The sequence below is a fragment of the Triturus cristatus genome, chromosome 8 (assembly GCF_964204655.1).
Source record: "Triturus cristatus chromosome 8, aTriCri1.1, whole genome shotgun sequence".
NCBI lineage: Eukaryota > Metazoa > Chordata > Amphibia > Caudata > Salamandridae > Triturus > Triturus cristatus.
Window position 1 is genome coordinate 431,052,576 of NC_140591.1, and position 16,617 is coordinate 431,069,192.

A 16,617-nucleotide genomic window follows, 5' to 3' on the forward strand; every position below is an offset into this window, starting at 1 on the left:
TCAATGTTTTCAAAAATATTTTGACCTCCAAATATTTCCATGCTTATTTAATAGTTACGAAGACATGATAGTGTCTGCATTTAATAAAAATATAGATCATACATTCATACCCTTCCTTTTAAATATCATGAAAGTATTGTAATAAAATGTATTATAAAATTATTTTCTAAGCACGTTCTTTAATTTTCGAGGTTAATGGAATGTTTATTATTATGTTTTGTTTACACCAAAAACCATATGCACTGTCCATCAAACACACACATCTATGTATTTAATATGTACTAAAAAAACGAAATTCATATTTTGTGGAGGTAGAGGAGCGTAGCCCCACTGTTTTGAAGCAGTGAAAGAAAAGAAAAATAAAATGATAAAAACTTAGGGGCCGATTCCGATCCGGGTCGGAAAGCACTCCAACCGAACCTGATCCGGAGTGTTTTCCGACCGAGCCGGAGTCCTGCAGTCCAACCGAGCGAGTACGATGCGGCCGTATGCTGCCGGACTCGGTTCGGTCGGACTCCCATAGAAGTCAATGGGAGCCGGTTGTACGATGCGTACATGGGCTCCCATTGACTGAATGGGTACGTCGCGGACAAGTGAGCCCCCTACAGTCGGTATGCGTCGTTGTCATCCACATCGTACATGCCTATGGTGGGGAGACCCATGGGTCTTCCCCTGTGTCCAAGTCGTAGGGCTGCGGGTGACAGGGGGACCGATGCGGACCCCCAAAGGCATCCACCTGGACAATTTGCGAGCCGGACACTCCGGCTCGCACAGGCCGTCCGACGCATGCATCGTACTGGCTCGGTCGTGAATCGCATCCATTGCACGCCACGGTTAGCTTACTACCGAGACGTACGGAGCGGTTCGGACCCGGAAACGACTCGGTCGGTGAATTTCATGTAGCTCGCATTGTACTTGCTCGCTCGTAGAGCTGTACGAGTCGGCCGGAAAACACGCATACGGCTCGTAGTTTTTCCGGCCGAATCGCGTTCGGTGCCCTTGCGACCCATATCGGAATTGGCCCCTTAATGTTATTATCGTTTTATTTTGTCCTGCTGGGGCAGCTTTGCGTGACAGGGAGAGGCGGGGCTACTCTGGAAGGAGAGGAGTGGTAGCACCCTCCTAAGTACGCAATGACTGATTGGCCGGCCCTCTTGGGCCGACCAAACAGTCAAGCGCACTTTGCAAGTTCTCCATGCAGGCTGCATTACAGCCTGCATGGAGAACATGCCCAGGCCCCCAGTCCCTGGCTGACCGCTGACCCACGGCACTCAGCGTTATGATTGGTCAGGGATGCCTGGGTGCATACCCATCAGAATGCTGCATTGCACCATTGTGATTGTTCATGGGAGCCTGGCTGCTTGCTTTCGGTTTAATTTCCGAAGAGAGACGATGGAGAGACGCAGCGGTAAGGTAGTTTATTTTCTTTTTTTTTTATAATCCCCTTATACTCCCATCCCGCCACTCCCGATCCGTGCTGGCCGCTACTGTACATTAGCCTTTCATTAGAGAGGCAAACAACAAAATTCAGACATTATAATGTCAATTGTTGTATACATATATGTGAAATAGTTCAATTAAAAGTTCTAACATTTAGTAATAACCATGACCTACAATACCTAGAGCCTCATTTACAATATTTTGACACACGGCAGTGCAGCAAGTCATCCTGCCGTGCGTCATAAGAAAAGGGCAGGAATGCGCCTTATCTACAAGATACAGTGCATTCCTGTCCTTTTTCCCTGTGCTGGCGCACAAAGGGCTGCCATGCGCCAATGCGCGTACCCTTGCACCACGGTGTAAGGGTGTTTGCATTGTAGGGGTCATTGTTTTTGTGCAGGAACACCTTCCTGCACAAAAACAATCACAAGAGGTGTTATCCTCTTTCTATGTGCAGTAGAATGCAGCACATATAGAAAAAGGAAAAACAAGGAGAAATAGGCGTATTTCTCCTCTTTGCGCCTCATTTACACCTCCCCACATTCCCAGGTTTCATGGATGTTCCGTGGGAACACCCACAGCAACACCCCTTTCATGCAAAGTAATGCGTGAAAGAGGTCATATTTACAAGGTCATGAAAAGCCACACTGGGTGGCTTCGCGTGGCCTTGTAAATATGGGAAGGCACACTGCACCACCGGTGTAGCAATGGGCTTGTAAATAGGCCTCCTAGAATCCATAGCAAGCACACTTCTCGTAAAAACTCAATATTCCCCAAAAAATGTAACTACAACTGTTAGTAACTAAAATAGACCAAACAAATGTATTTATAAAGGACATTTACATTATTTTTACATTCAATCTAAAATATATATTTTATTATAAACAAAATCAGTCAGGCTTCAAAGTAAAAAAGAATATGAATCATCCATTCATATACAAATAAATAGCATCTCACAAAAATGTAACACTTACTACTAATTAACATAAAATAGATACAATATATAACTCTTAATAAGTCATTGCAATAACACAAACAACAGTTGTAAAACAAATAAACTTTTCCCACCCAACAAACATAAAGGAAAGCACATAAGATTTGTCAATGATGTCCATGAGCTGCAATTAATCTACAAAGATAAATCCACAAAAAGAGAAAAAAGAAAGCACAAAACATGCAAAAATGTAACTTAAAAAACATATTCACAGGGAGAAATTATAGATCTCAAAAACCTTTACAAAATTGAAAAAGAAAAAATGCTCCTGAAAAATAATAGAAAATAAAAATAATGTTGATTAGAATCATATTTCATTCCATGAATGACGCAAAAACATCACAAAATCACACACAAATACCCACCCATGCAAAACAAATAACCCCATAAACAGCACCAATAAATAACATTAATTACAAAATAAGAAGCATATAACACAATTTCATAAAACATTATAGTACTACACTTCATGACCAAAACTCAAACTACAGGCTAACACAACACCACTAAATCATAACAAAACACTAACCTATACTAACTTTACTAACCAAAACACACCCCCCTACTACCAAATACCCAAAATGAAACTTAAAAGTTGTCTAACTCTGTAGAGCAGCAGCAGGGAACTGCAGCCATCAGGAACTATGAATCGCCCGAAAATGAGATTAATAAAGTAATGAAGAAAGGTTAAAAATGGCTTCTGACTGAAACTGTCAAAAGTCTACCTACCCATGGAAATCAGTGGTTATTAAAAATAAATTGTATCATTGATTTTAAGTTTTAATTGTTTTAATGTTTACAAATGTTATAAAAACTCCATAAAATGTACAAATATAGTAGTGCACAAATCTATGAAAAAGTACTATCAAAATTAATTATTTTATTTCATAGCACCTATTAACATATATTACCTAAAAATATGCTTGGAAAAATGTTTGTAAAATGTTATTATAAAAACAAACATGCATGTGCTAAAAATATTGTTTACAAATACAAATATTGTAGTACTACGTGCAAAAATATGTCTAATAATGTGAAAAGTTAAACGGATGTTAAAAAAACAATGTGAAACAAATATTTCTAATAACACAGCAACACTACAGTACACCCAACTTGGTGGAACTATACACTTTTAAAGGAGTTTATGTACTCTTTCCACTACAATTTGATACATTGAGGTTTTGGGCTGAAACAGGGCTAAATTTACTGCTCGGTCTATAATCTAAGCTACATTGGGGAAGGTGCTGGACTTTGGGAGTGGTAGATTTGCTCTTCCTACTTCAATCCAAGCTACTTTGGGGAAGATTCTACACATTGTCTACATAATGTATAAAAATACACATGTTTTTAATTAAAGTCATTTTCTACGAACTCAAAATACAAATAGTTATAAAATGGAAAATTAGAATTAACACTATATTTATGAATATCTTTTTTCAAAATTATATTAAATGTTTCCACATATAAACCTTTCATCCCACTAGTAATAAATAAACATTCAAAAGTTACATAGACAAACTACACAAATATTTTAAAAATAATATGTTATTACATTATAAATATATTTAAGTCAAAACATTTACAAAATTCCCACCCAATTAACCTAAAAAAAAAACCATCCTAGTCCTAAAAAGTGTAAACATTTCAATTAAAATAAAACAAATAAAAAACCTATTATATACTACAATAAAATAAAAAATAAAATATACTCTACATTACATACAACATTTGTAACCATGATAATAAAAAACTTCTTAAAATCAATATTCTTACCTGCGATATTCCTGACGATGATATTTTTGATGTCACAATATAAAGATGATGATATTATGTTAAAAGAATATTTTTGTGTTTAACTCAAAATGTGAATTATTAATAATGTGCAGAGCAATTAATATACAGTCAAATTCACATGTGTATTCTAACATGACACAATTGCCATTGAAAACTTGAAAAATAATTGCAAAGACATGTTCAAATGTGTTTTACTAGCTTATGCTTATGCCTTAGTTCGCCCTCAACGCTATCTTATTCAATTTGATGGCACAGCATCATGTTTAGTCTTTGTTTATTATTCTTCTGCAGATAATTCAGCAAGATGTGGATTTATTTATTTTTGGATGACACTATTCTCGAAGAAAGCTTGCTAAATGGCCTATGGTGACTCTTTATGAAGGACCTGCCGCTTGCATGTGGTACTGCTTTCTTTCTGAGTGGTTCATTGTTGTTTATGTATCTAGTTTCTTCTGTGACCTCCAGATGATATCAGGTCAGAGGGGTTGAATCAATATTCATGTAGATGGTTAGTTCTAACGTGATAGGGTTATGAGGGGTTATAAATTGCTGTTAACTGATTTAATGAAAATGAAATTCATTACTCACACCACAGTGACTTTGCTGTTCTAATACTTTTCAAAGGAGAAAATGGCTATATAAATCCTTGAATTTGGGAATGAGCTAATTTTTTTGGGGTCTCAACTAGGAATTCCTCCCAATTTCGTATTGATTTTGCTGCACATTTGAGACTTAGGGGTTGATTACAAGTTTGGCTGCAGTCCCAAGTCTCAAGTACTCCATCGAGTCGACGGCCCTTCGCTCGCCTATTTCGATACATGCAGGCGGATCTGCAAACCACGTCGACAGAGTGTGTCCTACCTGCGACACGGCGTACTGCAATTCTATAATTGTACTTCGTTGCCATCAGGGCCTCAGTTTCCTGTCGAGCAGATTACGAAATCAACGTTGAACTGGCATTCTCTTTGCGCCGGTTTCCTGATGGAGGGAGTCCTTCGCGGTATGTGATCAGCAAAGCACCATAACACTGGATGGATACAAATACAACACACCTGATGATGTCCATTGGCCAAGTGGATACACCTGCATATCACTCTAGAAAACACTCCCCATTTCAAACCGTGATGATTTGCTACTTCACTGCATTATTTCAGAGGCAACTTTTGGGCAGAGAAGGCAGGCTTTTTTCACCATCACTTGGCTTAAAAATCCATGTTTTCCAGAGGGGGAATTGTAAGTGAGGGTGGATGAAATAATAAGAGTAGAACCACAATTGGTTGTAGCCCAAGTCTAACATACAACTATCAGTCGGAAAAAAGGAAATGAGGGCCTGAATAGTAGACAGAGTGAATTCTGTATCAACCACTCTGTGCACACAGTAGGAAATTGGGAAGAGGTGGGGGAGGGTGCTTTTCCTGGCCTCCAAGCAGCACCTGGAGACCCAGAGCACTCGGGGTGATCCTTCCAGCACCCAAATATATCTGCGTCCCTGGAAGGGGAGGGTCTTGAAGATCCTTCATCCTGAAGGCTTGATAGGAATACCTGGTGGAGTGGAATTTGGTGAGTTACACTTTACAAACTCTCACTAAACCTCAATGTCCTGTTTGTTCTCAACACAGTTTTTGCCAATGTGTACAGTACATATTTTCCTAACATCCAATCCTCAAAGTATCAGTATCAGTATCAGAGATGTTGGATTGTCCGTGTGAATGTTTAGGGTTGCATATAAGATTATAAGTTACAATCTGTATTACATGGCACATAATGGAATGATGTCCGTAGGTGTTGTAAAAAAACATCATATCCCACAATGTTACATGTATGGCCCACCCCAACTGCATATTGTCAACTGGAATGTTACACTATTTTGCTAGTGTTGGCAAGTTGATTTTGAAATGACTAACACTACCATGATGTCCTGTTTCTGTTACTAAAAACAAAATAAAAAATTGAATTTGCCCATTGTCACTTGTCTGACATATTACAATAGATATTCAATTCTCATGGAGTGAGCAATCTACATCCAATGCACTCCGCAGAGACATGTCTGTCTACCTTTCTGTATCCTGACCTAGTCTCCTCAACTGTTACAAATGATGGCATGAGTGACAGCATACCAAGTGTGTTGATCTATCATTTTTAAGGAATGAAGTTACCTTAGCTGATTAGAAGTGGCAGGTGACCTTTTGACACTACACTGCTCACATGGTTACTAATGTCAAATATACAACCAAGTTGTTTCATCGCCTGCTTTGTACTCAGCTAGGCCTTGGGATGGTCAAATACACGTCACCTCTCCACTGTGTTGACTTGAATGTTTGGGAGACATCATGTATACTTCCTAATCAAAATTGCTACACCTCAGGACATCTTATGAGCAGCTTATTTGAAGTACATGTGTTTCAAGTACCACTGAAATCCATCTCCATATTAATCTCTACCTATTTTGTTTCTTCTAGGTTTCTACTTACTGTGTCTCGAAAGATTTGTATGTAGATACCACACTTCCATCAATAACAATGTTCTCCATTTTTCAACAGTTCTATGTGGCAGAGTACATGGCCAGAGCTTGGCCACAGAAGTGACCCACACTCCACCCCAGTACCAGAACTTCAGGGAGGACAATATTCCTGGTGATCTGGATGAGAATCACGGTGCTAGTCCATCTGGTCAGCCTTGGAATATGGCAACAGTGACTCTCAGTGGGCCCACAACAGCACCTCCCACCCCAACTGTAGCACCTCAGCAAACAGTAGTCCCCATAACCTATGTATTTAACATTGTGTCAACTATTGTGAACCCCCCCAGTCCTGGCTTAGATGTGAGATCCACTACACCAGCTACAGAAGAGCCAGGACCCAGTGGGATAGGGCACCCCGGGTGAGCGGCACAGGCTTGTGGGGGTAGGGTTCATGGGAGGGATTCTGTGGGCCAGCAGAGTGAGACCACTGGGGCCACTCACACTCAGGCCACCATCAAACAAGTCTTAGGAGTCTATTATGAGTCCCAAAGCATGATGGGCCTGGTACAAAAATAAATCTGTGAGATGAAACAGTTGCAGACGGACCTTAATCATCAGATGGAGATCCATAATTCTAACATGGGCTCCCTAATTGGGGTGCTGCAGGATATTTGCACACATCTGGTCAGGGCTTTTCCGGCACCTTCTACCGTTTCCTGTGGTTCTATAACATCAGGGCCTTCAACACCTGCCGCAGGAAGGGAGGCCTTGCCAGAGGAAGGCCCTCCTGCAGGCAGCCCAGGCCCTGCAACTGTTGAACCCCCCCCACCGCAAGAGGAGGCGTCCACACAGTTCAACAGGATTTAAAGATGGCAAGACCTCAACCACCACCACCATGAAACGCTAAACCTAATTTCCGCCAGTGTGTCTGGCATCCACTCTGTTGACTATTTCTGGATGCATTTCCCTTTCTGATGGCAGTTGTATATTGGACTTTGAATTAGGCATCTACAACTATTGTTTCATTCGCCACGACTGACTTCTTCACTTTTTTGTTTTCCTGTTTCTTTTTTACCATGATTCATTCCTCCTTGTTTACTTTAATAAATGCACTAGTCAGAAGCTCTAGCAAGGAATATATGTATTCTCATCATAACTTTACAAGACCAAAACCATTAACTTGTGTAAGCATGGATATTTTGCATGTGTCCAATGTTTAGCGCAAGTTCACAACCATGTCTCACCACAAAATACATACAAATGTGTTTTCAAATACCATTTTCATTCCATTGAACCAATTTCAGAAACATACCAAATCATACATGACACCAATATTCAGTGTCAGTGATCACATTTTCAGTTGCAGACCTTATCAACATGAAGGGAGGAGATATATCTGCCAATTTCCTATTGAATAGGCAATTTATCATTGATCAATGTCATCAGCTGGAGTCAGATCTGATGGCTCACATAGGCAATTCCACGTCAATAACCCAAATAGCAGAACAGATGGCAGTACAACATGTTTTGGCCACAGGGTAATTCCAGTACCCTGTTCCAGTGTATGGTGGAATTTCACAACAAACTTTCAGTGGTGTGCCACATGAGGTATGGCCTACAATGATGAGCCACTTCAGAAATTACATATGCTGTACACACAATGAGGACACAGCCAATGCAAAGGGAGAGTAGCATGATTTGGGTTCAGTAACACATGCGGTCTGAGCCTATGATGCAACACAGATTACCTTAGGACCAACACATGTAAAGCAACACGTATAATGGATTTTTTAGAACTGCCATCCAATCAGTGTGGAAGCTGTCTTGGTACAGGATTCGTACACACAAAGTCTGTGTCTGTCACTACCAGGAACAAGCCATGTCCCCTTTGTACTTCCAAACAGCACTATATATCCGTAAATGTCACAACACGGAAATGTCCAAAGGAAGATGACATATTGAAGGTATCTAAAACAGATCAAAATAGGACATGGTTTTTTGCCATGATTCAGAGATAAACAATGAAACACAACCAAAATGTCCATGTGTCAAAACCTTGTCCAACAAACACCTTGGACCTGTATTTCCCAGAGCTTGCTCTACCTATAAGTCTACCTTAACATACTTCTCTATCATCACAACAATAGTCGGTGTAACAGTGAAATGTATTAAATTTTATGAAATGATTACACTCATGAGAAGAAGTTGGTGATGAAATCTTGATGCAAGTTAGCTCCTTCCTCTTCTCCAATATCATCCTCATTTGGCATATCAGAATCCTTACCAGGTGGCTCTTCATTGTCTCCATCCTCTGCGATGTGAGGGATGTTCCATCGCAGGGCGATGTTGTGGAGCATACAACAGGCCAGGATGATTTGGCACACCTTCTCGGGTGAGTATAGGAGGGCTCGACCAGTTTTGTCCAGACATCGAAATCTGAACTTCAGTGCTCAAAAGCCCGCTCCACTGGCTGTCATGTCCTTCCATGGGCCTCACTAAAGCAGACTTTCTCTGGCTTTTTTGGATCCTTCAGCGGTATCAACATCCATGTACGGTTGGGATAAGCTGAGTCTCCTTGACATTACCCATACAAACTCATGACAGATCATACTTACCAACAATGCAGACTTCTCCTGTTGGAGTTGTGACATCAGGAGGGGTATAGTGTTGTTCTATAGTACAAAGGAATCATGGGCTGATCCAGGGAACGGGGCACAGATGCTTGAGATACACAAATTCAGTAAGCAGACAACTTGCACGCTGATCAAATGGAAGTTCTTCCTGTTAGGGTAAACTTGTTCCCTGGTGTGTAGTGGTACCATAGTAATGTGTGCTATTAATGGCTCCAACCACATGTGGTATGCGACAAAATCCATAGAAATCAACCTTCACATTGGCTAAATCCTCATGCCTTGGGAATTGGATGCAGCTGTCAATGTGTCTCATCATTGAAAAATAGCTTCTTGTAGCACTCCAGTGAAACTTGGTTGTGACATATAACCAGATACTACAACAGTGTATTGGAAGGAACCTGTGGTTACAAAATGAAGTACTGCCATCAGTTCAAAATTGGGGTAATACATGTGGGGTTAGTGTTGTGAGGCCGGAGATCAGCTCCAACTGGTGACATAAATCCAGTATTGTTTGCCTATTCAACCAGAACGTCTTGAATATATCCCTTTCTTCCATGGTGGCAAGGTCTGAAAATGGTTAGTACACAGGAGGCTGTCATCTTCTCACTCTCCCAGGGTTGCTATGTCTGCAGTGAAAACAAATTGGATCATTTGTTACAATGTCCACAGTAACAAATGTGAAGAGTAAGCAAAAAGTTTTGTGATTATACAACACTGGATATGAATGTAATTAACATGTTCCACTGAGAAATACCCTTATGTGCTTCATCTATCACTAAAGACAATTGTGGCCTTGACATGTGACTGTCAAATAAATGTGTAAATAATACTTCATAAATGTATTATTTGCACAGTAACGCACTACACAATACATTTTCGTTTGAAAATTTAAATGTAAAAGGGATGTGTGCAAATATTAACATGTTAGCTCCCATTTGGGGTGGCGGTGGCAAACTTAACAGTCACCAACACAGTAGTATCAACCACTAAAACGGTGGCTATCTGGCCTCACAGATGGGACATTCGAAATCAGACAGCGGTGGCGGAAGTCGACCACGCAGTGGGCCATAAACTCCATGACGAACACAGCCATAGGCTAACGTTGGTGATTGTAATGGTAGAAGGCAAATGGCTGTGTGCGTCTCCACTGATGATTGCATACGTTACGTACATGTACGTGGCAGTTTGAAAAATACCTCACTTGCCTCCTGACACTGCTGCTCTCATGACCTCTTCCACGTATGCTGCTGTTTGCACCTCTGGGAGCAATCATGCCAGGCCTAGCAGGTAAGATGTGCTCCTGCCTTCTTAGCAGAGGAGCTGGAGCTGCTGGCTATTGAGGTCCTTTCCCTGTATGGCCAGCTCTATGGCTCGCTAATACAAAAAGAGGTGGGAGGGTCCAAGGGAGATAATTGATAGACCTGCGAGGAGAATATCCCCTAATACAAAACAATTATACCACAAAACCTCCTCGGGTCTGCAAAAGCGCGCAATATAGTATGACAAAAAAGAAGGATTGGGAAAGTATAGTCTCATTAAATCCCCAACCAGGGGGAGATCCCTTTCAGGACGGAAACCCTCACCCACCATAGGTGGCATGCTTCATCATATAGGTTTCTCCTCCCAGTGGAAATCTAGTCCCACTGAGGGCTAAAACTCCCTCACTGTGAGGAGGGAGCTTTGGGGTGTTTTGTTTGAGTAGTAAGAACCTCTTCTGGATGCTAAAATCCCATGTTATGTTATGTTTTTATTCGCTTGCTCACACTGGTAGGATTAAAAAGCAGTGAAATTAGCTGTATGGATTTAAAACTGCTATATATCATAAAGGTCGACATGTTTCAGCCTATGTGATCTTAACCAAGTATCAAGGCTTTCTTCAGGACCAGACTAAGAAGCAAAGCTTAACTTGTGATTAATGTGAAAAAATATATAAAAAGAGAAGATACACAACCGGTAATCCTTTGTATTGTTGATTGGTATTACTTTAGCTATCTGTATGGGTGAGACCAAAACAAAGAACCATAACAATATAAACTATAATCCTTCATAATCAATGTAATACATTCTGCCCTTGCTGGAATAGCTGCATGTCCATCCACGGCAAACATTCATGAATTTATGGGAAAATTACACTTACCCAAGGTTATTGGATAAGTGGCCACACCTCTACCTGGCAACAGCTCAGGGAAAAGGGTAAATAATCTATTTGAACATGACATGAGGCTATACCAGAATCTACCTAAATCTGAACGAACAGCACTCCAGGCACCGGCCAAAGATGACTTGATCATCAGAAAACCTGCAGACAAGGGGGGTGCCATAGTGATTCTAGACACCACCACATACAGAGCAGAATGTCTGCGCCAACTTGGGAACAGAAGATCTTACAGACCCCTGAAGATGGACCCTACAAAACGACTCTCCATTGAAATAAAAAAGATGGTAGACGAGGCAAAAGAAGAAGGATGGATCAATGACCATGAGGCAGCATATTTGGTTACAGCGTTTCCAATCATACCCTACTTTTATGTATTGCCTAAAATACATAAAGAACAACTACCTCCACCAGGGAGACCCATCATCTCTGGCAAAGGGTCTTTACTTGAACCTTTGTCAACTTTTGTTGACAATTTTTTACGCCCTCTTGTACTAAAGATGCCTACCTATATACAGGACACAAAAGACCTGCTACGCCTGTTGGTAGAGACCACTTTTGACGTAGAACAATATTACCTAGTGTCTTTTGACGTGGAATCTTTGTATACGTGTATACCTCAGGATGAGACACTAACAACAATTGAGTCTTACTCAGGTCCAATCCTGTTGACAGCATCACTCCTGTACACTTTATCATGTCTTGTGTACGTATGGCCATGAAAGAAAACTTTTTTAAGTTGGAGGACGATCTGTATTTGCAAACGTCCGGTACATCCATGGGTTGCGTTTTTGCCCCCAGCCTGGCAACCTCTATGTGCATCAATTTGAACAGACAGTGGTCCTCCACAAGGAGAATCCCTTTGTGTTTCGAAACATTATATCGATGACGTTTTTGTGATATGTAGAAGATCGCCAGAAACCATTGAGCCTTTCCATGAGTGGCTCAATACCAGGAATGAATTTCTCAAATTCACGTTTGAGCTTTCCAAGACAAGCTTACCCTTCCTTGACATCAGGATTTCTCCTGAAAGAGATGGATTAGGCACAGAGCTGTACAAGAAGCCTATGGCTCGGAACTTGTTATTATCATACCAGAGTTATCATCCAAAAGCTCTCTGTGAGAATTTGCCCTTTGGGCAATTCCTCAGGATCAGGAGAAATTGCTCATCTGTGTAAAAATACAAAGAGCATGCAGGCAAACTCACTGACCATCTGAAAGAAAAGAAGTACCCACTGAAGATCATACGGGAATCCAGGAAAAGAGCTGCCAATAATAACAGAGAGGCACTTATTGAAGTGGCACCTCAAAAAGAAGAGAATTCTAGACTGACATCTGTGAATACTTTCTGTGGCTATTCAAATCTGATCAAGAAAAGTATCCTCAGAACCTGGAGCATACTGAACATTGGTAAGGAACCACTGCCCCGCCCTTCGTTCGCCTTTAAGAGGAGTACAAACATTAAAGATCAGGTGGTTCATACTCGACCTGGGCAAAAGTACACTTCAGACCAGGAGTCTGTGTGGGGCTTACCTCCTCATTTTGCCTGTGGAATGTGCGCTGTTTGTCCACAAACCAAACGTACAACCGAAATAGATATTGGCACAGATAGGCCGTGGGTCCTGTCCAAACATGCAAACTGTAATAGCGAGAAGCTCATCTACCTAATTTGCTACCCATGTGGCTTGCGTTACGTGGGGATGAATACGCACAAGATCAAGATGAGAATCCTTGAACACAAAAGCACCAATCGGTGCAAGAAAAGATAGACCAAAATGACTAACCACTTTTTGGATATGAATCATTCTGCTGATGACCTTCATTGGACAGTCCTTGAGCAACCTTGGATTCCGGCGCCTATTGCGACTATCTCTAAATTTCTGTTCAGACGCGAACAACGTTGGGTATACCGTATCAAAAGTGACACTACCAGACTAAATGATGAGCTCCCATGGCTAGCACTTCAGTAAACAGTTAGTACTTCAGCAAAGGGCCAGCGCTCTAATCCATCACAAATTCAACATAGATGCGATACGTTGCAATTGACACTGACTACTATTACTATTACGCGACTGGTGATTAATCAGACCCGTCTTTGGTATTTTGCCATCACTCATGTGGTTAATATGATCATTAATAATTACATTGTTCTAAGCATCACATACCTCAATCAGAGTCAGGTAGCAACAATTGCTAACTGTAGGTAGCATAGATACATGCCATCAAACACCCCAATCTGAGTTAGGCACTAACATTTGCTAACTATAGGTAGCGTGGACACATACCATTATTTGGTATAGGAATAGAGGCAATTGCATATATACACCGTTTGGAGCCTCTCTTGAACTGACGATGAGGTCTTTGTACACACACTTATGTCCCGAACGATAGTGTGTTAATTTGTACCACATAACATTGTCCCTTAAACGACCACTTGTAGGTCAATAAAGTTTTTCCAATTCAGGCCATTACGACTGAGGCATAGCGTTTGATCAGCGCGCAGGCGCATCGGCCCCCTTAATTAGATTGAGGTCAGTACAAGGTTGTTATATTGCTGAGCGCAGGCAATCGCGACGGGCACCCTGGGTCCTTGAGACGCGCTGAGGTGAATGCGTGCCTTCCAAATATCTACAAATACGGAGACCAAACCCTCCCGTCGGTACCTCTGGTTGCAGCTCCAGTACCGAGACGGGGTACCGACAGAGAGGCGACTGAGTCTGCGTGAGTGGGGAACGCCCTGATGAGTGCGAGTTTTGTCTTCGCTATGTGAGCGCATTACTTTTGCCATTTGTCATCTTAGTTTTTTTTTTTTTTTAAAGACATGAGCGTAGTAGTGGTTTTCCATGAGATGGCTTCGGTTTACTCTAGCTTATGACACAAGTCATCCCTGTCCATCTACTTTTCTATTCTTAGACGATATTTACGTTTGTATCGCCAGATAATTTCTGCATATTCTAAACCATACGCCCGGTAGTAGGCTAGAGTGTGCCTCTGAGTTCCAGGGTGAAGCTCATTAATTAATGTCACATTATGTAGTCCTATATAGGACACACATGCTAGGGATTTTTGAGCCCTATACATTGTTTAACTAACATCACCATTGGGATGTGTAATGTGTTTAAAGCCCTAGTTTGTACTTGGTGTCTATTTAGACATCTATGCATGTATACATTTCATGGCACCGGTGAAATGTAGACAACTCACATTATGCTAAATGTGAATACAAATCTATTCCCTTTACAGAATGAGCTGATTATGTACTCTGTCAAATGCAATTGATGGTGATGTTAGTTAGCTATATGTATAGTTCCACATTTCACCCAGCATCGATCAGGGCTCTCCAAACAGTTGTCAGTGATCTATCAGTAGCTCACAGACCCCTTCAGAGTGGCACACAGTCTTAAGGTAACTTATTGAATGGGCACAAGATTAACATTTTAAATTCTACCTGGTGGAAAGGTGCTGTTTATGTGACCTCATTATACTCAGTGTGCACATTGCCTGCACATAGCATGGCCTGACAATGAACTGTGCCCAGTCAGAACCATGTATCAGGCTGCGGTTGAGTCTCTGTGGCAATACAACCAATGCACTGAGTTACATATCTATTGAACTGCAAATCCTTGAAAATTCAAAAATTGTGTTGTGACCAACAATACTACCCCTGATTGCTTTCACATGGACTGCATTTGACATGGTGAGTGGGGAAAGCTCTTGACACTCCATTCTATTTACCTACAGTGTGTGCTTTCCTAAAAACAGACCCCTTACTCTTACAGGTCAGTTTTCACTGTTACATAGGCCATGCTTGTACTGTACAGCCCTTCTTCACATGTGACACTTTAACAGTGCAGAAATGTGGTTACTTCATATGAGGTGTTGACTAGGAGATTCCTCTATAGTGTTACATTCCCCCAATCCAAAAGGACATACAATGGTATGTTAATGTCATCCCTTTAACAGCGCCACATATAGCAAAATGTGCCTCCTGTGCTGCTAGTACACACCAAACAGACTCCGTCAGCCATAGAATGATATCCCATTAATAAGTAGGCCTGGGCAAAAATTTCGTTCCGTTCGCGGAAATTGCGATAATTTGACATTTTTGCGTTCCGCGGAGAGCGCGAAAATGTCAAAAATTCCGGTTTCCGCAGCTTGGCGATAATTTGTTTCTTGCTCGCGCTGTAAAATAATACATTCTCGCGCGCGCGCGATCGCCTTACCTGAATCCCTGCGTTCGCCGACAAGTTTTCTTGATCCGGTCGTGTTCTCCATGAGATGTTGTATTGTTTTTAGCCATTTGCGCTGTCTCGCGACAGTTCGCGCCCGCAGTGACGTCATGCGTCGCGCGATCACGTCTTTCTTCTCGCGATCATGCACCGCGAGAACAACTCAAAACAAGATGGCCGCGCCCGCAAGCAACCACATGGGTAAGTTGGCGACCCGCAACCATGCAGAAAATCTCGCGAACATGCCGGAAAAAAACTTCCGCATCTTCGCGATATTTCTGCTTGTTTGCGATAATTTTAAACATTCTCGCGATAATTTGCGAAGGTTAATTCCGCAAATTCCGCCCACCCCTATTAATAAGTACACATGTCCACATGTCTCCAGAGAGCAAGCTCTTACTGACACACATAGCAGCCCTATCATAGTGCCCTTAGTCATATGAAGTGGTCTATACTATGGTACCTGGCTCTATGGACCATAAGCATCAAGTCAATGAGGGTGGCTGTGAAGGTGTCTGGTAAAAATGCACTAGTTGTTTAGCCTTCAGTATGCCACAATGTTTTCGCCTTGTTTCATTCTATCTCACATCACAGAAAATGCAGGAGGCCCAGGGCTAGATGATGTTAACGGGCCGGCTTAGTGAGATTAGGACCTAACAAGTGACAAGGATAGTCAGCAGCTTACAGCAAAAGTGTGTAGTAATATATTTGTAGTGCTCAGCATGTGAAAACTACATGTGTTGTATGGTAACTTATGAGTTAAGCTTGTGCTAGATATAGTTAAATTGTGTGACATCAATATAGATATACAATAAGTTACAGTAACATTCTGTTTCGTGCCTCTCTTGTATCCATGCAGGTGAATACCCATCAGAAGTGGGATATATGGAAAGCCAAGAAGACCCTGGGGG